The following is a 26,342-nucleotide window of genomic DNA, read 5'->3' as shown; positions in this document are numbered from 1 at the left end:
AGTTTACACTGGGAGTCCGGTCTCTTTTTTAACCTCTCAGGGATGGAGAAGGCTACTCGCCCATGCTCCAAGACTGGAAAGATGGCCTCATGGTACCACTTTCGAAGCTTCTGGTCTACCTGCGGCTCAGACGTCTGTCTCCACCAGCAGTTTGGTGCCCTTGCAGGGGGCTGAGCGTGCTGGCTCGGGAAGACATTTGGAAGACTGGGCTTGGGAGGCGCTCCCTTTGGGAGGGGGGTGAAGGAGCAGAGGAGAGAGATATCCAAAGGAACGTCCAAGATCATTCATTCCCTCTTTTCTTTTTCTCTGGAGACCAGGACGCTGATTCCACCATGTTTTTTTCTGGCTTTCAAAGGTAGTATTTACTTAATCACCCGAAACGTGAGCTCTCTGGACAGGGAAGTAACTACCCCTAACTAGTGTGCTCGGTCACGGGGGTCTCCTTGCCCACTACCACCCACCTGCCGGGCCGGGGGTCAGTCATGTCAGGGACTTGGAGTGCCGGCTCCCCCAAAGTACAGACTTAATAGGTAATTTAAAACCCCCTCGGTCACCACCAGGAGTCCGGCCAAAGCCAAACAAGACTACAAGCTAGAGCAAAAAGAGAACTAGGATCTCTTTGCCCCCATGCGTATGTGCATCGGGGCCCCTCTGCAGTGCTATATTTTCGCATGCGACTTGGTCACAGAGGCGCGTAACGTCTGTGCTGGGACGCGGGCCCCGCGATGCTGCTTTAGGAGAGCCTTTGATCTACTCCCCTCGTTTTGCAGAGCAGAGAACAAAGGTCTGAAGCCCGGGCTGTCAACCTGTGGTTTGTGAACTTCTTGAGACTCTATGTGATGTGATTCTAGGTCACTAGTTCCGCGAAGATTCCAAGGATCTGCGCTTTAAAATAAGGGCCCCAGGTGGTATTTATAATTGAGCAAGTTGAAGAGAACCGAAGTTAGGGCCTTGCCGGAGATATTAGTGGCAGAAGCGGGGCTGGACCCTAGGTCTCCTGCCTCCCCTCACGCTACACAGGTGTGCGCAGATGAGGGCATTTGTTCGGGGGCACGAGCGTTTGCACCGATGTGGCCCCCTCCCTCCTGGCTTGCGGTTCACCAGGAGAAGTCAGTGTGGCCCAGGGCACGCGTGCTGAAGCGATTCGCCGCACAGAGGGTCTCAAACTCATACCTCTGCCTTCTAGCCCTTAATCCTGCCGCATTACCTAAACTAAACACCGCTCTGATTGCAGTCCTCCCTGGGAACAGGCCAGCATGGGGTCACGGGAAAATTAGAGACGATCTGAACTCTGCTCTCTGCCTAAGTGCCGGCTTCGGTGTCCCCCACTGTAACATGGCGAGGCCGAAGCCAGCCCACCGGCCAATCTCCAGACCTAGGCAAGACCTGCGAGCAGAGACTGCTCATAGAAGTTGGAAGGGAGGAGGGGAACTTCGTGGAGGGGCCCCCGTGACACGTGGTTTTGGCGTCTGCAGCTAGCAGGAAGAAGTCTGGATTTATATGAGGAGGGGGCGTACTCTGTCTGGTTCATCGAGGGTCCTTTGTTCCCAGTCGCCTCCCCAAATAAAGCTCAAAGGCACCCTCTCCTTTTCAACTGTGTCAAAGAGGACCTGGCTGGGCAGAGAAGCCAGGCGTGCATCCTGAAGGTGCTCTACCTGTCCAAGTTCGCTGTTAACAGAGGTTTGGGAGTGAGGTCCGCCTCGAAGTGCTCTTCTTCCGTGCCCAGCCGGCAAGTGGGCACATCACGGTGCAAGGTACATATTCTGTCTCCGTTGTACAAGTGAGAAAGCTGAGGCTCCGAGATTAAGCTCTGGCTTAAGGTCACACTTCTTACCTCATCCTGCTTCCTGCCTCCCCCATCATTGAATATGTGGGAATTCAGAATTCCAGATGTCGCTACCAAAGAGACAAAACATTCTGAGACTCTGGGGGTGGGGGTGGGGGGGTGGAGGGACTAAGAAGACATACGCCTGCTGGAGACTCTGCGGTCATAGTTCTGCTGAGAGGCAAGCGGGTGGGCAAGATATGTGGGTGAGTGATTTGGACCCTTATCAGGCTCTCTTTCTGAGCATCAATTTCTCCACTCGTAACTGGAGATAATTCTGGACCACTCCCATGGTGGTTCTGAGCCTCAGAGAAGTCCTGTGTTTATCACAGAGAGTATCTACTGTACCGAACATATGTTAATCACGGTAGATGATGGGGGTGAGAAGAAGTGGAATTTTTAGCAGGGGAAGAAAATCTTTCTCCTTCGCGGCTCTGGAGGGTGGAAGTGTCTTGTCTGTAACAAAAGAAAAATATGGAATGTGATCTTAAAAGGAACACAGTGTTCATACTTAGAGTTAATTGGCTGTGAATTAGGATCGTCCAAGACAAATGCAGACTCCCGGGCTGGATTTACACGCCACCTTGCACTCACCTGGCTTCTACAGCCTTGCGGGGGGTTCTCGGAGAACACAGATTCATTTGAGTAACAGCCTGAGCCCAGTAAAATTAGGGAGGTGATTTTGCTGGGAGGGAAATCGTATATTGCCAGTCAAAGGCAAAAGCGCACTATTTTTAGGTTAGGCATTGTAGGGGGTTATCTGCAGTCCCCACCCTTCCCAGCCCCCCCCAGGCGTGCCTCCCCTGGCGTGGGCAGGGAGAGTCGACACACAGCACGCACACCGGGGCGCACGGGCGTACCTCGACAGTGCTCTACTTAGCTCACCGCCTTCACCACCCACCTAGTGCGCGCAGGAGAAATGGAAATGCTTTTCCAGTGTTCCCCTGAATGAAGAGTTCTCTATTAGTCACCACCAGCCCGGCTGGGCCCCCGGCGGATAGTACCGTCCCTCCTATGAGGTACCGAAATAAATGGCTTTAGAGGCGCCATGGGGAAGTATGCTGAGACTCGCATACAATTAAAACAGTTATTAATACTCGCATTGTTCCTGGGCTGTGGGTGTGCGTGACATCTACCTTTTCCCTTCGGCTGGAGCGAAACCGGGGAACATATGTTCTTGCTGCCGGGGCTCCCGGCCCAGTCACCAGGAGGATGGTGAAGCGTTTTGAGGACCCTCAGCCCCTGTTCCTCCCCACCAGGCTGCCTGGCGCGGCCCATGGTGTCTGTGCTGGGGAGCCGGATATGTGAGTTTCAACCATGAGATTCTTCCAGACTTCATTTTTGCCATCTGTTGGAAGACAATTTTTAAAGAGCGTATCTGGGAACGGGCGAGGGTGAAGGTGGGGCTCGGGACAGGGGCGGAGGAAAGGAAGGAGAGCTGGCCAGACCCCCTGGCCTGCCTTGTTGGGCTGTAGGAAGAAAAAGGCACAGATGTGAGGGCACTTTGAGCTTTTCAGGGAGCATAGCCAAGGCATGCTAACCAAGTGCTTATTTCTTTGCTTATTTCGGGAGTAAATTTCATGATAATCACCTGGCCTCCTTTGCTTTCAGGTCATTGTGTTTATCGTCCCCTCCTTCCTTCCTTTCCTTATCTCCTCCTCTCTTCGCCAGGGTTAGGAGCATGAACCTTGTCAACTGTGTGATCCTAGACAAGCTATTTAGTCTCTGAGATCTCAGTCTTCCTGTCTGTAAAACGGGCACAGTCCTGCTGGTAAGAACTGACCTAGATGATACCAGTGAGGAGTCCAGTGTGGGCGGAGCACACAGCGGGTCCTGTATAACTGCGGGGGGGGGGGGTGATAGTTGGTATTATTAAGATCATCATCACCGTTGTTACTTCCCCTTCCTTCCGATGTTTATTGCGCTGCCTCTAGCCATGAGGTTCTGGGCCAGGCTCTGGACAGAGGAGGTCTGTCCCACCCCATTGTCTTAGGGGTTGACACGTTTGCATCCACTTCCACTCAGCTCTCTTTAGACGTGACATTTTGCATGGAGTTAAGGCTGAACACCGAAGGAGAACCCCTAATATCCAAGTACTGGCAAAGGTCAGGAGTGGAACAGAGGGTTAGATTTGGTGTTTTGATGACAGGATAGCTAATGGGCCTAAAATCCGTCTGTCACTTGGGAACCGAGGTTTCCCGGGACCAGAAAGCTAGCAAGCGCATTAGCAGTAGGTTTCAGTGTGCCTATTTGCCACGCGCGGTAAGTAAACAAACTCTCCCAGGTCGGAGTGCGGCGTCTGGGGAGGGGCCCTGGTGGAGGGCAGGGGCCCGGGCGTGGAGCAGGTGACTCTCTTAGAGGCAGAGCAAAGGATTCCAAATGGGACGTGGGACTGTCTTTCCGGGTCCCCCTTAGAGCATTAGGTGGATGGCAAAGACAGCCGGATAATCTGGAGATGCAATAGCCCTGGGGTAATTGAGAGTTGGAGGCCTGAGCTCTGAGCAGTATTCCTTCAAAATCGCTGCTTTGCATAATGGAGTCGCCAAGCAGCCCTGGAATTCTCTGTGGTTTCCATCTCCTTTCTCCACTCGTCCCACGTTCTCCACGGGCTGCTGCCCCTGTATCTGCATGTTTATGGGACGAGCCGCAGCAACCGTGGTCACATTTTCAGAGAAACTGCAAGAGTGCTCCGCTAACTTAAAGAAACCTCCAAATTCAGGGGCACCGGTTGAGCATCTGGCTTCGGCTCAGGTCCTGATCTCGCGGTCCGTGAGTTCGAGCCCCGCGTGGGGCTCTGTGCTGACAGCTCAGAGCCTGGAGCCTGTTTCAGATTCTGTGTCTCCCTCTCTCTCACTGCCCCTCCCCATCCCTCTCAAAAATAAAGATTAAAATAATGTTTTTAAAGAAACCTCCAAATTCAAACTTACCAAGTACATAAATTAGGAGATGGTTATTCGTACTCCAGAAAGTCTTTTCTTTTACAGTGAGCCTTAACCACAAGAATCCCTTAACTATCAGCTTCTCCTAGATCATTTTGGGGTTGAGTTATACCTGGCAGAGGCTTTGGCGGGGGGGAAGACATATAGAGTTAGAGAATTAGAACCACGGTTGATATCTTAACAGTTGGAAGTGAGGATGAATCACCTCGGATATTCTAACAAAGCTCCAGGGGAAAATAGCGTTTGATTCGCAAACACTTGGTGATTACACAATTTTTATAAAGCGGTGTGCAATTTTCCTTCATCCATTCATGCAACGAACACGTATTGAATACCTACTGTGTGCCAGGAAATGTGAGAGGAATAACTATAAATAATAAATAGATAAATACCGTTGTTTTCAGGGAAACCTCAAGGAAGAAGAAACGGACATTGATGGTGTGGGATGGAAATTGCCGCCAGGGGGTAGACAGCAGACACAGCAGACTGATAGAGGGGGATCTAAATCAAAGGTGAGGAGGAGCAGTCAGGGAGGGCTTCTTGGAGGAGGTGAGGCTTAAGCTACAGAGAGTGAGGGTTTGCTATTTGAAGAAGAAGAGAAAGGGCTACCCCAGCAGAGGCAACATCCCACAGGAAGGGGATGTATGTTCTAGGGGACTCCAGGGGGTCAGTACCTGGAGGGTATGTGTGTGTGTGTGTGTGTGTGTGCGCGTGCACGTGTGCTGGGGGTAGAAGGTTAAAAACTAGGGCAGAGGCCAGTCGAGGACACTAAAGGCTTTCTGTGCCTCTCCAAAGGGTCCAAATTTTTCCCGAAAGCAAACAGGGGCCATTGGATTATTTCACGTGAGGGGATCGAGATGATCCTGGTTGCATGTGAGAAAGATCGTTGTGGCAGCAGCAAAGAGTGTCAATTGGGAAGCCAGGTAAGAAGTGGCAAGAGCCTGAGGGGTGAGAAGAAGGACTGGAGAAGTGGGCTCCAGTCCCAGACGAGGTGTAACTGGGCGGTGTGTATGGGAGGGAGGGGAGCCCTCTACAGGGAACACAACAAAGCCACGACCACAGCTACCGCACACGGTCTGTGTCGTGCACAGCGCCTGCTGTTTGTCCTCCATACGTTTGGCGTGGGGTGAATGGGAGCCTGGGGGGTGAGGAGGCTGGGTGTTCAGTGTGACGTCCCCAGGACAGCAGGCCACCAGACCTGAAGGTAGGAGGGTGAGGACTGAGCCGGGAAGCGGAGGCGTGGGTGACAGAGATGGACGGGTAGAGGGGCTGTGCCCAAATGGCAGGGCTGAGCTCCTAAGTGGCATTTTGTTGGAAGGTGCTGGAATAAACATTTGGGAGGTGGGAGTGCGGATGGAGAGGCTGGCCTCCTCCCACCCCCAGCCCCCTGCTGCTTTTGCCGAGGGGGGGGAACCTTTGCCCCAGCCCTCCGGCTCTTCCTCTGAAGCAGAAGGCAGCCTTGCCTCCTCACCCCCGCCCCCCGCCACCAGAGGTATCTCATCCTGAGTTCGGTGACAAATATTGAACTATTTTTCAGGAGTGTTAATTGGGATTTTTAATTGACCATAAGCAGGTTATCAAAGCCTGTTTGTCTCTAGTGGTTGTTGATTCTCTGGGGGGGGGGGGGGCGCGAACGTGTCCAGTGGTGTCATCGCTCAGTAAGCACGCGTTGCCCTGCCCGCCACCCCCCCCCCCCACCGCCCCATTGCTTCTCTTGCTTTGGTTTTGCCTCATTTAAAAATAAGAGAAAATAGGGGCGCCTGGGTGGCTCAGTCGGTTAAGTGTCCGGCTTCGGCTCAGGTCATGATCTCGCGGTTCGTCAGTTCGAGCCCCGCGTCGGGCTCTGGGCTGATGGCTCAGAGCTTGGAGCCTGTTTCGGATTCTGTGTCTCCCTCTCTCTCTCTGACCCTCCCCTGTTCAGGCTTGTCTCTCTCTGTCTCAAAAATAAATAAACGTTAAAAAAAAAATAAAAATAAGAGAAAATAAAGCAAACTCCGTTCTGTCTTCCAAGGCGGGGCCCGAAGCGGTTTGTTTAAGAGCTGGCAGTGAACGGCTGTGTCCCTAGTGGTGATCTGGTGGAGCACAGCACGGTTAGAACATTGAAGAAGGTTCGTGGCTGGGTGGAGGGGAGCCCCTGGGCCACATCAGGGCTTCTGCTCTCGGCAGCCCACGGGGCGCTGCTCCCGTGGGGGCAAGTCAAGCAGAGAGTCCCCGCTGTCCCATCGCTGCCCCTGCCAGGAAAGCCGTGCTCCTTGCTTCTTGCTGCTGATCTTCCCTCCTCAGATACATCCTAGGAACCCGGTTGGTCATGACTGAGGTATTAGTTCTTGATAGTGCAAAGTAGGTCGGTCGATAGCCGGCTGGCCTCATGCGTCTCTTTTGGGTCTAACTCCGGCATTGTGCTCTGAGCTGCTTGCTGCTTCTCTGGGCTTGGGTTGGGATCGGCTGGGATGCCCTGGTGGTCACGAGGGAGCTGGGGAGCAAGGGCCTTGCACTGCTGTCCAGGGGCCTTTAGATGGAAGGGTTTTATTGCCCTGAGCCCTGAGGCTGCAGCCGGCTTCTTCAACCTCTGCGGACCTCAGGTTAGCATCTTTGAGGCCATCTCTGCCCAGTCTGCTTGATAGGGTCATGGGGAAAATGAAGTGAGTGTTCAGGTTGCAGGGGGGGTGGCGCCAGGGTAGCTCAGTCATTGGGCTCCAGGCTCAGTGTGGAGCCTGCTCGAGATTCTTTCTCTCTCTCCTCCACCCATGGGCTCTTGCTCTTTCTAAAAAAATACATACATCCGTATCTTTTTTTAATCAGCACAGAACTAGGGGAAACTTTGGAGTACGATTATGAATACACCCATTCGTTCTTCAGATATCTGTTGAGCAGCTGCCAGGCGTGATTCAAGGCCCCCTGGTTTCAGAGTTGAATACGACCGTAAACTTAGGCTGCCCCTGTTTGGATTACCATTCCGCCTCTAGAAGCGCTGGGGAGGCCGAGCCCGGGAGGGAAGTGGGCTTTAATGGAGGGCTGGATCGGGTGGGGGCCGCAAGGGTGATTGGCTGTCTTCTGGGTCGGTTCGGGTCCCCCGCAAAGCAGATGTGAGGCGGGGTTAGACTGCAGCTGACTTACTCAGAGAAAGTTGTGTGGAGGACAAAGAGGAGAGAGGAGGGGGCGGGAGTGGGTGAGGTCCTGCTGGGCTGTACCAGCAGGGAGAGGAGAGAAGGAAGGAAAGGGCCTCGGGCAGGCAGGGCCTCAGACCACAGTGCAGCTCCAGGAGGAGTCTGTTGGGGGTGGCCCAGCTCTCGAGCCTGTGCCGGCTCCGTCGCTGGCACGGGAGCTACGGTAGGGGCCCAGGTGCCGGGGATAGAGGCCGGTGGCCAAGCACGTGGCATGGTCCTGTGGCCACCAGGTCCTGCTGCTGTGTATCACTGGCCCCTGGCCTCTAGCATCTTTCTTTTTGCTGCAACTCCCACCCCAGACAGAGCCTGGGGTGGCCTTGTGAAGTCAAAAGCCCCCGTTGATTCGCCTGGACCTAGAATCTCCTCCCCTAAGCCCACCTCCCTTCCCTCCTCCCATCTAAGAGCCTGTGTTCCTGGCCCCTTCCCTGTACACTAACCCCTCCTCACTCTGCTCACCAAGGCCAAGGCTTTCTGCGCAAGCCTGCCTCACTGCCACCTTGGCCAGCCCCTGCCCGTGTTTGCTCATGCACGTGCTGCCTGGTCCCCTCTGCTTCCCTCCATGGCCGGATTCCACCAGGGCCTGCCTTGGCCCCGTCTGGACCTGCCTGTCTGGTGGCCGTGTCCTTGCTTGATGACCAGGTAGCAACACAGGTTAAGGAATCCAGGCCGGAGTGTTAATGAGTCATAGTGACTCGAGGAGTTACCTCTTCTGGGTAATGCTGACAGGCTGACGGTTGTCAGTGCCTTAGCCCAAAAGAGTATGGCGCTGTTCCGGAATGTTCTGTGCTTGGCAATCCTAGTGGGATGGGGTGGGCAAAGGAATCCTTTTCACCTACATTCACAGCAGGATTATTCACAACAGCCTAAAGGTGGAAGCAATCCAGGAGTCCTTCCGTGACAGGTGACTGGATAAACGGAATGCGGTCTAGACATACAATGGATGAGGTATTAGCTATTGATATTGAGCTTGGGTATTGATATTCAGCCCTAAAAGGGAAGGAAATTCTGACATGGGCTACACTCTGGGTGAACCTTAGGGACACCATGCCAAGTGAAATAAATAAGCCAGGCACAAAAAGGCATATGTTATATGATTCCATTAACATGAGTACCTAGAGTGGGGAGCTTCGTAAAGGCAGAAAGTTCAGTGGTGATTGTCTGGGGCGAAGGCGAGGGGGGAATGGGGAGTAAGTGTTTAATGGCTAGGGGGTTTCGGTCTGAGAAGATGGAAAAGTGCTGGAAATGGATGGTAGTGATAGTTACATAACAATGTGAATGTACTTAATGCCGCTAAACTATATACTTCAAATAGTTAAGATGTATGTGTGTAGTTAAATTGTATGTGTACTTTACCACAATAAAAAAAAGTGGGGGCAGAGGAAGCATGGTTTACCATAAGAGAAGAAAGAGACATGGGGCGCCTGGGTGGCTCAGTCGGTAAAGCGTCGACTTTGGCTCAGGTCATGATCTTGAGGTTCGTGAGTTCGAGCCCCGAGTCAGGCTCTGGGCTGACAGTTGGGAGCCTGGAGCCTGCTTCGGATTCTGTGTCTCCCTCTCTCTCTGCCCCTCCCCTGCTCGTGCTCTGTCTCTCTCTCTCTCTCTCTCTTTCAAAAGTAAATAAACATTTTTAAAAAATTAAAAAAAGAAAGGAAGGAAGGAAGGAAGGAAGGAAGGAAGGAAAGAAAGAGAGAGAAAGATTGACTCCAGGTTTGCCCAGAGAATCTCTACTTCACATCTTCCACTCAGGCTGTGCCACAAGGCAGGACCAAAGTTTCGAACACAGGTTGGAAACTGGAAAGGACTGCTGGAGGGGGTCCCTACAGATGAGAGGTGCTCCGTGAGGGCAGGCAGCTGGGTGTGGGGAGCTGAGCACAGGAACTGGGAGTCAGCCAAGCCACAGCTGTATCGCAGAGAGCTGCTAAGTCAGTGCTGTGTGACTTTGGACAAATGAGATAACCTCTCTGAGCCTTTGATTCCTTATTGATAAAATAGGGTAACAAAGTAACAGCCCCTTCCCCCTACCCCATCCCCCTCCCGAGCTGTTGTGAAGCTAAACATAATCTGTCCGCGGCGTGCACGAGGAGGTTCCTGGCAAATAGAAGGCCCTCGCTGAATGTAAGCTCGGGTACCAGCCCCTGAAGTTTGTGTGGAGGAGGTGGGGTTTGCAGGCTGTTTAAATGCCAGCGGCTGCCTCAGATGACAAGGGAGGTTGTACTATTAATGGGCGAGCATGCGAGCTGTCCTTTCCCCGGGTGTTGAGCAGGAGTTTAACATGCTGAGAGCGAGCCGAATAGCGAGTACGAGCTTGTGGTGTCACTCTGAGAGATGAGCGTTTCTAGCCCCCATGTGAGTCCAGATAACTTCGAAAGGAAAGTCTGAATCGCTGGGCGCTGGGGAGAGCCCAGATGGCAGGACGTGGGGCCGCCTCCCCGCTGCACCCGGCGGGGGGTGGGGGGGAGTGGGTTGTGAGGGGAGTGTGAGGGGGACGAGCCAGGAGCCCACCCTGGGGACCGCCTCTGCTGGGGAGATGGTGGCCGGCTGACGGGCGATCAGAACACGAACGAGCAGAACTCCCTAGTTTCTGTTGCTCTGTAGTAAGTGATCTTCAAATAGCACCCTGTAAATGTCTGGCCTCCAGCCTGAGCTGTGACACCGGAGCTCCTCGTTCTTGTGGTCCCTGCCCCCGTCCAGGCCTTTCCCTGTCTCCACAGCCCAAGCCAGCCGAGCCCCTCTCCGCACAAACACACCCCCGGGTGCTGTTAAGCATCCACACCGCCGGGTGTGGACCGGCTCGGTCTGCTGTCTGTGGGCCCCAAGGTCGCCTGCTGTTGGTCTGGAAGATGGCGGTAGTTGGACCCTGGGCCAGGTTTCTGGCTTTCTTCCGCCCAGTTCTTCCAGGATGTCCCTTTGTCATCAGAGATCACTCCTCCTCAAGCGTAGTGCAAACCACCAATGCGGCCCTCCCACATCATACGATGGTGAGTTGTTCAAGTGTGTGCCTCCTTGGCTAGGGGTGGGGCGGGTACCTTGCTCTCCTCAGCTGTGGCTCTCTCAGCCCTGCTGTGAAAGTAGAAAGAATGAACACTCTGTAAATGTCTTGATGCACACAGCAAGGGTACCAGGAGACGATAGGTGGAAACATATCTGCATTTGCAAAAAAAAAAAAAAAAGGAGAAAAAGAGAGACTAAAAATGACAGGGGAGGGAACCACACCGCATTTAGAAAAAGATGTGAGGTCATTAGGAACTAGCTTGTGTTTGCTCAAAACGAGTCACGTGAGAAAACTCCTCTCCTGTTTGCAGAAGGACACCGGAGAAGAGAATATTATAGCCACGGGATATCTTGACTTGAATGAGGCTCTTGACAAAGACTCTCGCTGTGTCCCTGTGGGCAAGTCTGAGCAACGTGCTTGCAGGATGGTCGTTGATCCGTCAAGAGTATTGAGCTAAAGGGGCACGTGGGTGGCTCAGTCGGTTAAGCGTCCGACTCTTGATTTCAGCTCGGGTCACGATCTCACGGTTCGTGAGTTCAGGCCCCACGTCGGGCTCTGCGCTGGTGGTACGGGGCCTGCTTGAGATTCCCTCTCCCCCGTCTCGCTCTGCCTCTACCCTGCTTGCTCTCTCTTTCAGAATTAATTAATTAACTAATTAATTTAAAAGAAGAGTATTGAGCTAGGAGAGAATATGGGGCCATCCAATCTAACTCCTCCCATATGGGTGAAGAAAACGAGAGTCTAGAGGCTCAGTTTTCTAAAGAAATGCAGCCCATTGGTCCCGTAACAAGGCCCGTGGTCTATTTCTCCCAGTTCCAGAGCCTCTGCTGACACAGGGCTTTTCCTAGAGTCTGTGGTCTGTGTCCCACTAAGCGATCGGTGGCCAAAAGAAATCGGTGACTGACGTCTGCCTGGCAGGAGATGCGTGATGATGACTACAGGGCTTCAGCCTTGACCTGCCCATTGAGTAATTTATCAAGCCTTGGAGTAGGACCCAGAAGGCGTGTTGTTCAAATACGGGAATGACAGAGATGTAGTAGGGGCGGCTGATATGTGGGACCCCAGAATCGGGATCCGAAATACCTTGCAGCCTGTGGTGATGGGCTGAGACCCCGGAGATGAAACTAACAGGAATAAATGGAAAGTCCTGCACCGAGGTTTCCAAAAAAAATCAATTCTGTAAGCGTAGGCTGGGGAAAACTTGACTTGATGTAGGTTCAGGTAGCAAAGGCCTACGTGTTTGAGTTGATAGCAGGAACATCTTAGGGTGTCTTGGCTGCTCAAACAGGCACAGCAAGATGCCAAAGACAGTTCTCGCTCTGAATCAATAAAAAGTTAGATTCCAAAGCAGAGGACGTGATGCTTCTGCCACATCCCGCGCTGTTCGAATCGCGTCAGAGCCCCAGTGTTGAGCACCACACCTGGGGAGGGGCTTTGGCAAACGGAACATCTTAGAGGCGGGCACTCAGGATGGCGATGAGTCTAGAGATTTTGTCGAATGAGGCACGCTTGAAGCAATGCGAGCTGTTGGTCTGGAGAAAATGCTCAAGGGCGTTGCTCTGTGTGCCTGGCTCTGTGAGCTCCCGAAGGCAGAACTGGGGAGCTGTAGGTCGGCAGATCTGGGTCCCGGGCAGGGAAAATATTTCTGCTGGGTCTCCCCAGCCAGCAACACATCCGTGCAAACCGTGAACTCCGTGCCGCTGATGGTGGGCTAGTATAGGGCCTGGATGACCCCCCTCCACCCTCGACAGGGAAGCAGATGGGAGGCGCCCCTGGGAAAAGGCTGACTTAGGTGTTCTTGAGGGTCCCTTCCGATCATTAGCGGCTATGATTCTCTGACCCTGCATTCTTTTATAAAACCAGGCTTGAGAAAAACGATGCTCCCCTTTCTCGCCCCAGTACCATTCTCCAAGCTAACTGGTCGTTTTAGTGTAAAATCCCAACCGGCACTTAGCCATTGAGCACCTACTATGAACAGAATCCTATCCTAGGTGTCTTTTTTTTTTTTTTTTAAGCTGAATAAGATTAGTTTATTAGGTAACTTAGAAATGAGGAAAGGAAATGATGGTGATGGTAAATTTACAATATAATTCATGTTCTGGGCACACTACACAGTGTATACCTAGAATTTTATCCTTATGGCGATCCTTTATTTTTAATGTTTGTTTATTTTTGAGAGACAGAGAGAGAGCGAGCCCAAGCGGGGGAGGGGCAGAGAAAGAGGGGAACAGAGGATCTCAAGCGGGCTCTACACTGTCAGCACAGAGCCCGATGTGGGGCTTGAACTCACTGTGAGATCTCGAACCGTGAGCCTGACTTGAGCCGAAGTGGGACGCTTAACTGACTGAGCCACCCAGGCGCCCCTGGTGGTCCTTTAAAAAAAAAACAAACAAAAAAACAAAACAGTTTGTGGAGTTATGGTAGATAAGATAGATACAGAAAGCTGTATATATTTAACGTATACAATGTAATAAGTCTTATATTTAGGGGGAGAGAAATACACACAAAAAGGCTTACGTCCTTTTGCATCTCGTGACAGTGCAAAGCAGGCCGGGAATGGGGAACAGGGGCTGAGACAAGGAGGGGGAACCACCGAGCTTGGCCAGACGAGCTGTGCCCACGGACTGTATCACCGGGAGCCTCGCCGTAGGGGAGGGAAACCGCACCTGTCCCTCTGCAACACAGCTTAAATGCTTTACGCTCCCTTAGGCCCGGCTCTCCAGCCCAAATGGACTTATTTATTTTTAATAGAGCCCATTTGAGGTAGTTGTGTTTTCAAAGGCTGATGGACTCATAAGTACTTCTCATCCTCGCAGGTTACAAAAAATCCTTTCATCGCAGAAATGCCGAACTGGGGTTGGGTGGAGGGAGGAGAGGCCAACCCGGAAGCCCCTGGGAAGAGGAGGGGGAGGGGGGGAGGGGGGGAGGGGGGGACAGGCCCCAGCCCACCCCTCCCCCACTCCCTCTCCGGAACGAACGCACAGCGTCGATGTAGTCATGGCTTTTAAACAACATTACACACACTTGTCGTCCAAGATAAAATGTTATTAAGATTAAATGCCGAGCAGGGAACGGAATCCGACTTCCCACTGTCATATTTCAGCTATGGTGAGTGATTGCCTTTCGGTAGCCCCAGCTCCTAAGCAGGGAAACGGCATTATTATCATTAATAAGCCCATAATGGGGAAGAGAAATTATAAACATTTCTGCAACAAGCGGCCCTCCAATGTTAATATTTTATGAGCACACAGAGAAGCCAGCGACTGAATGTAAATGGCAGAATTATACGTAACTGTAATGTAAACACGCATAATTGGGTTCAGCTGGTGGGAGGAGCGGGAGGCTGGTGGCCCTGGACACTTGGGCTGACGGTGGCACCCGGGATGCCCAGTGGATCCCCAAAGGCAGAAAGTCGGGAGCCCGAGGTCCCTGTCGCCAGTCTGTGTGTTTTCCGGGAGGCCCATCTCTCTGGGACCGCCTCAGGCAGTGGCACCCATGCTTCCACGCCCTACATATCAGCCTGTGACATGGGTCACTCTAGACTTACTCTGGGGACAGACGATTACTACTGAATGCTGTTCCTGCAGCTCTCGAGTCTGTTCACGTGTGTGTTTCCTTCTCCCTAATGTGGCTGTCGTGTCGCGGGCCCGAGAACCCGTCTTCTCTTCCCGTGTCATCGCTAAGCGCACGATCCTTGTGTTGCAGGAACCCGAGGGAGATTTCTTGGGGTGTTCGTTCTGGTTTGGGTGTTCAGCCGTGGACCCTTTGGTTCAAACGGACTGTTTGATGAGAGCCCGCTGAACAAGAGAGCCCCTCTCACTGAAGCAGGGGCTGCCCAGAACCCCACCGGCCAGGCCCCCGCCTCTCCCAAGGGTCCCCCAGGCACAGCCGTAGAGCACAGCGTGAGAACTACTGAAAAGTTGCCCCCTCTCTGTTTCCAGAAGACGAAGCCGAGATCCAGAGAGATGGGACTTGCCTGCCCCAGGGGCTGAGCGAGGTCCCCTGCCCCCCGGGGAGGTATGAAACACGGTCCGGGAGAGGGTCTGGGTTCTTTCTGCAACTCTGCGGCTAACTGGCTGGTGGCCCTGGCAAAGCTCACTCCTCCTCTGAACCTCACTCTTCTGTTTGTAAAATGAATAGGGACAGCAAGATGGTCTCCAGTGTCCCTTCCAGGTCTGAAATAGAAGGCGCGTATAGTCCTCGAGGAAATCACTTCGTCCAGTGCAGCGGATGTGAAAGGCTCGTCAGGGAAACCTGCACGCCCCTGGACGCCTGCATACCTTTACTCACATCCCCAGTTGCCAGGGCTCTGCCCTTGGGCTTTAACCTTCCCCGGCAGGGGTCTTGACAGCCCTCCCCTCTCCGAATTGCCGGGTTTCCCCACAGGAGGCTCAGCGCACGGCTTGACCTGGCTGTGAGGGCAGGGACCGCAGTGCCCAGCACGGTGCCTGACCATAATAGGTGCCCGATAGAGTCTGTTGAACAATTGAATGGTTGGATTAATGAATTGCTTAATAGTCCGTCGGTACCCTGAAGCAGTTCTCTTTTTAGCTTTACTCCATTGTTTGTTTGTTGTAATAGCGCATGGCTTTTGAAAACCGTTGAGTGACTACTGTGTGCTGGGGCCGTGCTAGTGACTGTATGCAAAGACGAGAGCACCTCTGGCTCGAAGCCCATCTCTCTGCCTTCCCCGTCCCCTGCCTCCTTGATTTTCCCTTTCCCTCCGCTCCTATTCATTATTTCTGTCTGCAGTTATGTTATTATTGGCCTTGGCAAAGAGTTTCAGGGGTGTCGTTTGTCTGAGCAACATTATGCAGAATTAAGTTCCAGGGTAATTTCTGATGCAAATACCTATCCTCCAGGAGAATGTGAATTAAGCCTGCTGGTCTCAGCTCCACAGAGGTGGCTGCATTTGAATCCAAGTCTCCAGCCGACAGGGGAGCTCCAGGGGCATATGGGACCCCCTCGGGCTCCTCCTCAGGAGACCCCAGAAGGGCCTAGGATGTGGCTCCCAGGGCAGGAGGGAGCCTTGAGCAGTCCTCTCGGTTCATCACCCCCCGTATCTCATCTGAGCCTCCCAGAAACCTGAGGATCTCGGCCCAGACCTCCTCCCTCCCCTCCATAAGCGTATTTGTATAACCAGCTGGCAGGAATTTTTTCTTTAAGGCAAACTCAATCTTTCTTGCTATGGGCCACTCTCCTTTAGATCCACGCTTCTCAAACTTAAGTGTGTCTACTGCTTACCTGATCTTCCTAAAAACAACGGATTCTGGGGCAGGGTCTGTGATTCTGCATTTCTAACCAGTTCCTGGGTGGATGCTGTTCCACAGGGCACAACCCAGAGTAGTGAGGCTTTAGAAGACAGAATGGGCAAAAAAAAAAAAATACATAGAGAAGCAAACATATAAACAAAAATAAGTAGCCCTACTTATTTGAGTGAATTTGTATGGTCCCTTAAGCGTTTCTGGCTCTGGGGCGCCTGGGTGGCTCAGTCGGTTGAGCGTCCGACTTCCGCTCAGGTCACGATCTTGCGGTTGGTGAGTTTGAGCCCCGCATCGGGCTCTGTGCCGACAGCCAGAACCTGGAGCTGCTTTGGATTCTGTGTCTCCCTCTTTCTCTGCCCCTCTCTTGCTTGTGCTCTCTCAAAAATGAATAAACTGAAAAAAAAAAAAAAGCTTAAAAAGTGTTTCTGGCCCTGCTGAAACTACTTGGTCTGCAAATTCCTTAGCCTCTGTGAGTCTTGGCTTCCTCATCAGTGAAAGAGTAGAACGGCTCTCTCTGCGGTTGTGGTGAGGGTGACCATCACCGTGCCTGGCACAGAGAGGGGCTCAGCACCTGCCTTGGCTTCCTGCTACAACAGACACCCCTGGAAAGAGGGAGGGGGAGGGTGGCCATGCCACTTCCTGGTGCTATAGGGTAGGGAAGCGATCCGTGCAACTCTGGAGTCGGTTTGTTCTGTGGGACGAGTGTCCTCAAAGGTACATGGTGGCCAAGTGCTGAAAAGGTTACTCAAGCTTCCACGGGGAGTTTGGAGGGTGCCCGCAGGGGTGAGCCAATCCCCAGCCCCGTTAGGCTGACCTCAGTTTAAGAGGGAGAAAAAAAGACTGCGTACCTCAGGATAGTATTCGGCACTTAATAGGTTTGAAGATGATGCTGGTGATTAGATAGTACATTCATCTAGAGCTTTTATTTTTTTAATTTTTTTTAACGTGTATTTATTTTTGAGACAGAGAGAGACAGAGCATGAACGGGGGAGGGTCAGAGAGAGGGAGACACAGAATCTGAAACAGGCTCCAGGCTCTGAGCTGTCAGCACAGAGCCCGACGCGGGGCTCGAACTCACGGACCGTGAGATCATAACCTGAGCCGAAGTCGGCCGCTTAACTGACTGAGCCACCCAGGCGCCCCTAGAGCTTTTATTCTTTTCGAAGTCTTTTCCCGGTTATTGTCCTTGCTGCCCTTAAAGGTGGGGGCTGCAGGTCTGCGACGAGAGGAGACAAGGAGGGGGCGAGTCTGCTTGGCTGACGATGGGCTGAGGGGGCTCCCCTCCCTCCTCTTCCCAACTACCGCTCTGCTGAGACTCGGGACCCTTGTCAGGGCCCAGCTCAGAGCACAGCCTCTCCACGCTTCCTCTGCCTGGAGGTGAGAGGAGATCCCGAACCCACCCTCCACGTCCACGGAGGTGCCACCCTCCATGGTTCATGGGCACAGCCAACCGTGTTCCTGCCTGCTGGGTCTCTGGGGTTGGCACCGCAGTATCAGACGGAGTCCTTGTCTTCCCGGGACACCGTTCTGGTTTTCTCTGTCGTCGTTGCTGCTGAGAGTCCCCTTCCCCCCTCCCCCCTTCCCCCTCCCCCCTCCCTCCTCCCTTCTCCCAGCACCGGCTCTTTCCCCAAAGGGGCCCCGCAGGAGCTGCTTTTTCTTCTTCTTCCTCCCGCAGCTGTCAAGGAGAATGGGAATGGGCCGGCCTGGTTCTGGGCCTGCAGGAAGGGCCTCCTGGGTTCCATCTCAGGGCGCCGCTGGACCCCCTCGGGACCTGGACCACACGGCTTGCTGGCCAGGAGGACACTTGTGCTTGCATTCGCCATCCCAGCCACCCAGCCTTCTTTCTCCTGAGCTCCCTGGGGGGCTTTTGTGTGGGAAGGCAGGACACCTGCCGTCTGGGAAGCTGCCCGTAATGGTTTTAATTTGTCGGAGTCTTGATTTCTTTCCTTACAGCCTAAAGAGATGACTCTCCGAAGCTTTGATTTCCTCACTTTTCAAAGGGAATGGTAATGTGAACGTCCCCGGGTCCCGGGGAGCCTTCTGTGTACCCATAACGCTGGGTACACAGACACACGGTCAATGGTGACAGGAACAAAGTGCTGCCGAAGGCCTGGGGGATTGGGATGCAGATGGGCCCCCAAATCCAAAATACCCCTGGACGTGTCCCTCCTCCTGAAGTTCCTTTAACCGTGAGCTCTCCCGCTGTCCTCCGCCTCCTCCGGCCTCTTCTCCTCGGCCTCCTTTCTTTCTTGTACATCCTTCCCCACCTGCAGCCCTCGGCCTTCTACCTGGTCCACATTCGGCATGACTTCATGCACCCTGTGCCTGCGGCCCCTGGAGAGACGGGGTCCGTCAGAGACTATCCCCAGCGAGCAACCCCCTCACACAGTCATGGAGGCTTAAAGACGGTCGACGCATTCATTGTGTCGCAACCCACCTTCCCCCCACTCTGTGCCCGCATCAGCTCTTCTTGGAGCCAAGGAGGAAGGACTTATCTGAAAGGCCGAGCTGAGTCGATGTGGGTTGTCACCATCACCGTGAGCACCGTTGTCCTGGGGCTCGTAGAGGGTATGACAGACAGACAAGCTGTACCCATGGCCAGGGCACTCCTTGCCTCTGTGGTTGGATTTCACAGGCCCTGGCCTCCCTGGTGTCCACTCTTGCTTCTGTCTCCCACCCCTGGTTATGTGCCTGCCCCTTCCTCAAAACTCTGGCTCCCTTTCACATTCAAGCACCCTCAGGAAAGGAAACTTGAAGTCGGTAGAGCCATTCATACCTGACTGTGACTGCGTTGGCCCCCATCAGTGGTAAGGGGACTTACTTGGGGACTTACTCTCCTTACTTGCTCAGGAAGGAGATGACAGGTCTCAGAGGGGCTCATAATGGGAGCTCTGCGGAGGAGGGCAAGGACCCAGGCTGGGGAGGCTGGGAGGCCGGTGAAATAATGACGGCTCTAGACCTGCGGTGAGAAGGCCAGGTTCTGCTCTGCCAGTGGGATGAGCAGGCCTAGTTACCACTGGGTCAAACCCAGTGACGGGCTGTCATGTGCTCTGGAAGCGACCCACGGCTGGTACTCATGGAGGACTGTATAAGCACTTTTACTGCACTGCCCCCTGCCCCCCAGCCCCCGGCCATGTGCAGGGCGGGTCAATATTGGGGGTAGACTCATGACTGAGCTCTATGCCAAGGGGTGAGCCACCCGAGCCCAGTACCCCCCACCCCTGCCCTCCTCCAGCCCACCGTCCAAAGTCAGGCTGAACTCTGTCTACTTCACGTCTTTGGCCAGGAGCTGGTGCCCCCGGGGTGGGGATAGATCCTGGGACGTCACCCCCTCTTCTCTACAGCCTTATCCCAATAGGCTGTTGCCTCTGGGCTAAATCTGGGAATGCACATTGACCAGGAGGTGCGGCTATAGGGAACCCGCTGGTGAAAAACTCCCTACGTCAGGGAAAGCGATCAGAGCACATTTTCAGGGCTCAGGATTTCTCCAGGTTCTGCTTTCCAAAAGTAAGCTTGAAATGAGGTGGGCACTAGGGGTCCATTCTCACTGTCTGTAGAGTGGTGGTTGTACCACCACTAGCAATCATCATCCGCCTTCACATGGACAGGGCCGTACAACTTTCAGGACTTTGGAACCCACGCCTGATCTCACCACACCCTTGGGAGCCAGACAGGGCAGGTTTGCAGAGAGGGAAAGGCTTAGAGAGGTGGAGTTCCTGCCCAGACTCCCCCAGAAGGAAGAGTGCTTTCCACCTCTTCTTGGAGAGTTCAGAGCTCACGACAGCTCAGGGGTAGAAAGCCAAGCTTTGGCCTTTTCCAGAACATCTATCGGGGCCATTTAGAAGCCTCATCCCCTCAGCATCCTACCACAGGCCCGTTAGCTAGAGGCGATAGGGCTCCAGAACCGCCACTGGGGTCCTGTGTGCCCCGTCACTCTGCCCGGGGTCCACATTGCATGCCCTGCCCGTGACCCCGGTGTCCTTCCGCATGCTGACCAGACCAGAAAAGGTGAGGAAAGGGGGTGAGGGGAAGGTGGGGTGATAAGAATAGCACCTTCCTGGAAACCAGGAGGCCTGGACTCTGGCCCTGGCCATTAATTTTCTGTGTGACTTTGGAGAAGTCACACCCTCTCTGAGCTTCACTTTCCTCGTCTGTAAAAGAAGGGGCCTTAGGTGATCTCTAAGATTCCGTGCAGCTCTGAAATCCTACCCCTACGAGTCCCCCCACAATTATATTGCCCACTATAGGATCCAATGCCAGCGTATGTTGAAAGACCAGGAGGAAGCCACCTGGAGGTCTCGAGATACCTCCCTTTTGATGGGGGACCTCCTCTTTGCCAAGCTTTCCTGTGACAGGCCCCGCTGCGTGGCCCCGAACTCCCCTGGGGCCCACCTTGGCTTTCACATCAGGGAACTTTGCAGGCCTTCTCCCCTGCACTGCAATAAGCAAGCAAATTCAATCCCACCTTTGGCTAAAGATCTGACAGCTGGCAAGCCCCAGCCATATAGGAAGAAAAGGGTTAGACCCTGCTCAACACCTACTTTTCCATTCTCAAGCACACACACAAATACCCTTCGGTTTTATATTACTGACTAAAAGCGTTTAACGTTCAGCGATATGTCCTAAAGCACACAGGCACATCTCATCAACACAGAAAAAGTAGCACAAAGACAAAACGGGCCCCCTCCTTCCAAACCTGCTCTTGTCTTTTTTAAAGGAAACTCCGTCCCCCCTCCCACTCTGTTCCTCCTTACCTCCGAGTCTCTGTATATAAATTAGTTAAATGATTTTGCTATGCTAGCATCTTCACCCCACACACCCTCTTTCTCTTTTTTTGGTTAATGAAATGTGTGAACAGTTTGTTCCCGGCTAAAAACAAGCACTGATGGGTTTCCTACCTTTCTGTGTGGGAGGGAGAGGTAGGTTCTGAAAGATGCACTGACTGGTGGCGGGGAGGCCGCTGTTAGGAGGTGAGGCGGGGAGGAAGACGGAGAGTGGAAAGATCAGCACAAAACTTCATGTGTGATCTGTCCCTCTTTCATTCTCCCTGTGTGCCAACCCTACCGTGGTCTGTTTGATCGATGTATGGGCACAGGGACCTGGGGAGGCCCCGCCCCTTTCAGAAGTGAATCAGCACATCCACAGGTTAGGAAAAACGGATAGATGCTGGGGATGGCCTGAACAGGAGGGAAAATCCTCCTAAGGGTTCATTCCTTGGCATCCATTCCCAGGGAGGGAAGGCAAGGTGTGGAGAGGAAAATGACTACTGCCTACTGTGGGTGCCATCAGCACATAGAAATCTGTGTGCGTTTGTGTCCGTCTTTCCCTGTCCTTCCTTAAATCCAGTATCGGGACTTTGATGGGGGTAATGGCCAGGAGACAGCCAGCTGTGTGATAAGAAAATAGTCCCAGGATACAGACGGTACCCTATTTCTCCCATTTTATATGTGGGCACACGGAGATTTTGAGACGTCGAGTAACCTACCCAGAGTCACGCACCTGGGAAATGGCGGGTCCAGGATATGAACGCAGGCAGTATGGTTCTGGAATCTACATGCCTAACCCTTGCGCTATACGGGAAGGGACCTGGAGGCAGAGGAGGATAACTAGGGGAGAATGAATGAACGGATCAGTGAGTGGACCACCCAGGAAAGGAGCATACCTTTCCCAGAGGAGTTGCCCTCAGCTCCTGGGAGGTGGCCTGGAGCTATTGTGGCCTGGCGGAAAGGGCAGATCTGGGTCTGGTCCCTGTTTCAGCCAGCTAATAACAAAGGGATCCTGGACAAGTCACATATTCTCTTTGATCTTCAGTTTCCTCATCTGTAGAATGGGGGGAAGACAGTCGATGGAAGGGCCGAGAAGCCGGCTCAGGGCAGTTCTCTCCCCTCCCACATCTCTCCATGGCCTCTCCAGCCAGCCTCTGGTCTTCATACTCTTCCCCAGGAGGGTCGCATACTTGTCACATACCTGTCTCTGTCACCCTCAGTCTCAGGGACACGGGTCAGATTGCCTCCAGAACTCTTCAGTGCACGGTGGCTTTAGGTCCCAAGAGCTACAGGGTTGGCTGTGGGTGAGGGTTTGGGGGGTGGAGGGGTGCATTTTCCTTATTGCCCCAGTGGGGAAGGAAGACACAAAAGTAGTCTCTACCAGCCACCACACTCTCACGAGACTCCGGGAGTTTTGTCATGTGTCCCGCTCAGAGTTGGGCTTGAGCTGACATTCGGAGACAGACCAGAAGGTCCCATTTAACCCCCTTCACGGTTGGGGCGTGAGAGGGGCAGCATTGGTGTTGAATCGGCAACATGAGCAGGAGCTCCTCGAGACGAGGGGGGAGGGAGCCTGGAGGGACTCTCAGGCAGCAGAGAGTGGTTCACGTGAGCACATGTTCTGTTCAAGTTCACGGCTGGAGCTGGAACAGGTAGAAAGGGGGATGGCCGCTGTAGTGGTGGAGGGCATACCAAGGTCACGGGAAGACGCGACCAGGAGGGTAGAGAAGGGCACCCTGAGGCCGCGACCTTGCCCTTGCGCCTTTCACGATCAGCCGCTGCCAGCATTCGAGGGGGAAAATTCTCGGTACCCGGGCACCTCACCTCGGTGACACCCCCAATTCCCAAACACCACCCAGGAGGGGAGGGTCGTCGCCTTACTGGGAACCTCACTGCAGGTGGTAGGAGGCCCCTGAAGGGTGAAGCGGGAGTGACGCGACGCAGCCAGCGCTCGAGAAAGCTCTGTGTGGTTCTGAGTGGGGCTGGTGGAGAGACTGGAGGCGGGGCGGCCAGTTAGGAGCTTAAATAATCATATTAATTTGCAGTGATGTTAATAGAAGAGGCTCCTGCGAGCTGGAGGACTTTATGTGGGTGTTTGCGATTCTTCCCAGTGCCTTAGGAGGGTGCAGTGAAGAAAAAAGTCCGAGGGTTAATTTCTTAAATTAATTAAAGAAGCTGTATCCACTAACGATGTCCTCACGTGGGTTTTGTGTTTCCTTTTTAAGTGGAGGAAGGGGCGGGTGCTGGTGGTAGGCAAGGCGGGCAAGACGGGGGTCGGGTGGCAGTGGAGGAGAAATCAGTTTCCTGCGAATTAAACGTGGAAATTCCATAAAGGCCTGGCACGTCGAGGGGCTTTTAGTTTTCCAACTTGACATCCTGCCTGACTTGGAATAGCCTGAAAAAAAAAAGGGGGGGAGGATTCCTTTTGCTTTCCTGGGATCAGTGGGACTCTGATGCCCTGTGATCCAGCCAGGGGGCCATTCAAATTTGGGTCAGTCCCTGTCTCCAAAGTGGTTTTTCCCAGACCTGAGTGCACATGGGACTCACTGCGGGCACTTGCTAAAAATGCAGATTCTGGTTCCTTGGGCCCAGCTGGGGTCCAAGATTCTGCATTTCTAAGGAGCCTCCACGTGGTACTCATGCTGCCGGTCCAGGGTCCACAGTTCACGAGGGGCAAGACCTCAAAGCCTTGTTGATCCCAGGGCCATCCATTTGCGGAGGGGTTTGCTGGGTGCTGGCCAAGTCTGGAGGGCGTGGGACAGAGAGAGAAGGGTGAGTCTGAATCTATATGGGTTTTGGTCACTGGTCTGAAACACGCCAAGGCGGGAATCTGGGCTCAGAGGGGGACGTGGGGAGCAGAGTCCCCTCCGCATGCAGACATGCACACGCTTCGAATAACTTGCCACACCGGGGGCTTCATCCTCCTCACCTCTGTGCTCCCAGAGCTGGCCAGTCCCTGAGGAGGCATAAAATCCCGTGGCCAGCTCGTCCCGTGTCTGTGTTCACTAAGGCCGTGAACACATGCAGGCCACCAACCCCCGTGCTTCTTTGGCGGGGAGGGGCCCCAGAGGCCTTGCCGGTGGGGACGGGACCGCCTGAGCTGTCAGACCCCGCCCCCCCCACAGATGCCTGGTTTGATCTCCCCCCACCCCCACCCCCGCCCCCGGCAAAGTGGGAGGATTCAGGAAGCACGTCCCCAAGGAGGCTTGGAGGACTGTCCCGGTCATGACTGACCCGGTCATGACAGCGGCCTGGCTGGCACAGCCACATTGCAAGAGTGATGGGAAGGTAGTGCCAGTACCTGGTTACAGACCCTGGCTCAAGTCAGTAGTCAAGGGTCCAGGCAAATCAGAGCAGTTAACCCGCAGGTCCCTCCCAGCCCCGGACCTCTGTTCCTGCGCTTTCTAGATCTGTGGGAAGGCCCCTATAGCTCTGCAAGCCCCTTCCTGCCCTTTCTGCTTACTGGCCTGGTAGGATATGAGGGGCCCCAGTGCAGACAGGTGGGATTCCCTGCACGGGATCATTCAGGGCTGGGGGGACTCTGGGCCCACCAGGCGTGGGAATTGGAAGACCAGGTTCTTGCCATGTGGTCGGGAACAAGTCACTTGGGTTTGCTTGGCCTTGGGATTCCATTTGCATAATAGAAAAAACAATCCTTGCCCCATTTTATAGTTCAAGAAGATGGAGAAAGAAAGCTGGATGGTGGAGCCCCAGAGATCATGGGTCGGGTTCCTGCCTTCGGCTTTAAGAGGGCGTCACCTTCACCTGCCAGCTGAGCAATAAGGGAGGCACAGACGGGTCACGCAAGGTGCCGGCAATCCAAACACCCAGAGCTCTAGCAGATGAGGACCTGTTCACGTCCAGGGAATTATGAGACTGAACTTGTGAGCCTAACTCCTCCCCACCCATCCAACTCACAGAGAGGAGGGCCTTGTATCCAACTCCAGAATTCTGTAGAACCTTTGCAGAGGGGCTGGTCTTCGTGGTGGGCCCATGCTATCCATTCTTAGAGGAAAAGGCTGCTAAGCTTAGTTTCGGCCTTTGAATAAGGAGCCGAACCAAATCTGCCTGGTGAGTTTGTAGGCCTCCCGCTGCTGTTCTGGAATCCAGGGGGACTTCGGCAGGCTTTTGGTGGATTACATTAGAACAGGCCTTGGCTCAGACAGCAAGAAAGGTGAAGGTGCCAGGCACGGAGGCCCCCAGCTCCCCCCGCCTCACCTCTGCCCAGAGAGCCAGAAACTGTCCTAGAAAGGGAGGAGAGGCTGCGGGCGGACAGGCATCTGGGCGGGTCACGCTGGGGCGAGGGGCACAACGAAAGTCAGGGGGACGTGGCCGCTCACCAAGGACCGCAGAAAGCACCCGTCACCTACCCATCTCAGCCAGAGTTCAGAATAGCAGTTACCCTCGATCTCCAGGCCTTCTCAAGCGGCCCTCCTCCCGTTGGTTCTCCCTGATCCTCACCAGGAGGGGGAGGGGGACTGCCCCCTTCTTCCTGCCCCTGCTGATGCTGCTTTCCTGCAGCTCTGACCCCCGCCACCTTGCTCTCTGGTGAGCCCAGGATCTGGTTCACGAATCCTGGCGTCTGTTAGGGCCCTGCCAACTGCCAGACTTGGGGGTTTAGACCCCCCAAACTTGGGGGTTTGGCCCCAAGGCCAAGAGCGTTAGCGCTGCCCGTCGCTCCGCCTGTGCTCCTGCCTAGCGATGACCGCCAAATGGCAGCCAGGCCCGCAGGCCGCCTCTGAGGTGACAGAGAGGAGGGGACGGACCAGAGGAGGCCCCCCCCCCCACCATCCAGCAGCAGGCCACGCGGCCACTGAGCCTGGGGACCCCTCCCGCTGTGTGCCCTCCTAGCTTAGCTTCTGCTGCAGAAAACCTCGGCTTGAATCCCTCCTCATCCCCCAGGCTCACTCTGCTCATCCATAAAATGGGGGAAGCGTCCCCACCCCCACCTCATAGGGTTGCGGGGATTAAGTGAGACAATAAGTTTAAATACTTAATACAGCACTTGGTATGATGAAGTACTCAGTGAAGATTTGCTAAAAAGCCTTCTCAGAAATGCATAAATCAGCGTTGATGTCTCTACTTTATTGAATAGGCTGGGCTCCTAGAGGAATAGCTTGATTTTCCTCTCCCTCTGCCCTTCCAACGTGCTCTGTTTTCCTTCTCGGCTCCTGCCTGAAATCTCAGGCCATCCTATGGCATTTCCGCTCTCTGACTTTCTAGTGTTAAAGACTCTCTTTACTCTCCCACCTAGAACCTTCTGATGGCTTTCCTGTGGCTCAGAGTCAAAGCCAAAGCTCTTGCCCACAGGACCCTGGCTCCTGCTATCTCTCAGACCTCATTCATCTCCTACCACGCCCCCCACCCCTGCCCCAGGCACAGTGGCCTC

The 26,342-nt window shown here is 54.0% G+C and overlaps 1 protein-coding gene and 1 long non-coding RNA gene across 2 annotated transcripts in view; both read left to right on the top strand.

The window, feature by feature from the left end:
* The window catches only part of DSCAML1 (DS cell adhesion molecule like 1), a 347,848-nt gene that overhangs the window by 84,184 nt on the left and 237,322 nt on the right, over positions 1 to 26,342 (top strand). The gene's annotated exons all lie outside the window — the stretch shown is intronic.
* Positions 1,952 to 18,131, top strand: LOC122231012. Its single transcript, XR_006208114.1, has 4 exons — positions 1,952 to 2,031; positions 5,169 to 5,276; positions 5,581 to 5,687; positions 17,863 to 18,131. It is a non-coding gene; the product is annotated as an uncharacterized LOC122231012 (long non-coding RNA).

This window comes from Panthera tigris, chromosome D1, assembly GCF_018350195.1.
Source record: "Panthera tigris isolate Pti1 chromosome D1, P.tigris_Pti1_mat1.1, whole genome shotgun sequence".
NCBI lineage: Eukaryota > Metazoa > Chordata > Mammalia > Carnivora > Felidae > Panthera > Panthera tigris.
The sequence above is the reverse complement of the archived record's forward strand: the minus strand, read 5'-3'. Positions and strand labels throughout refer to the sequence as shown.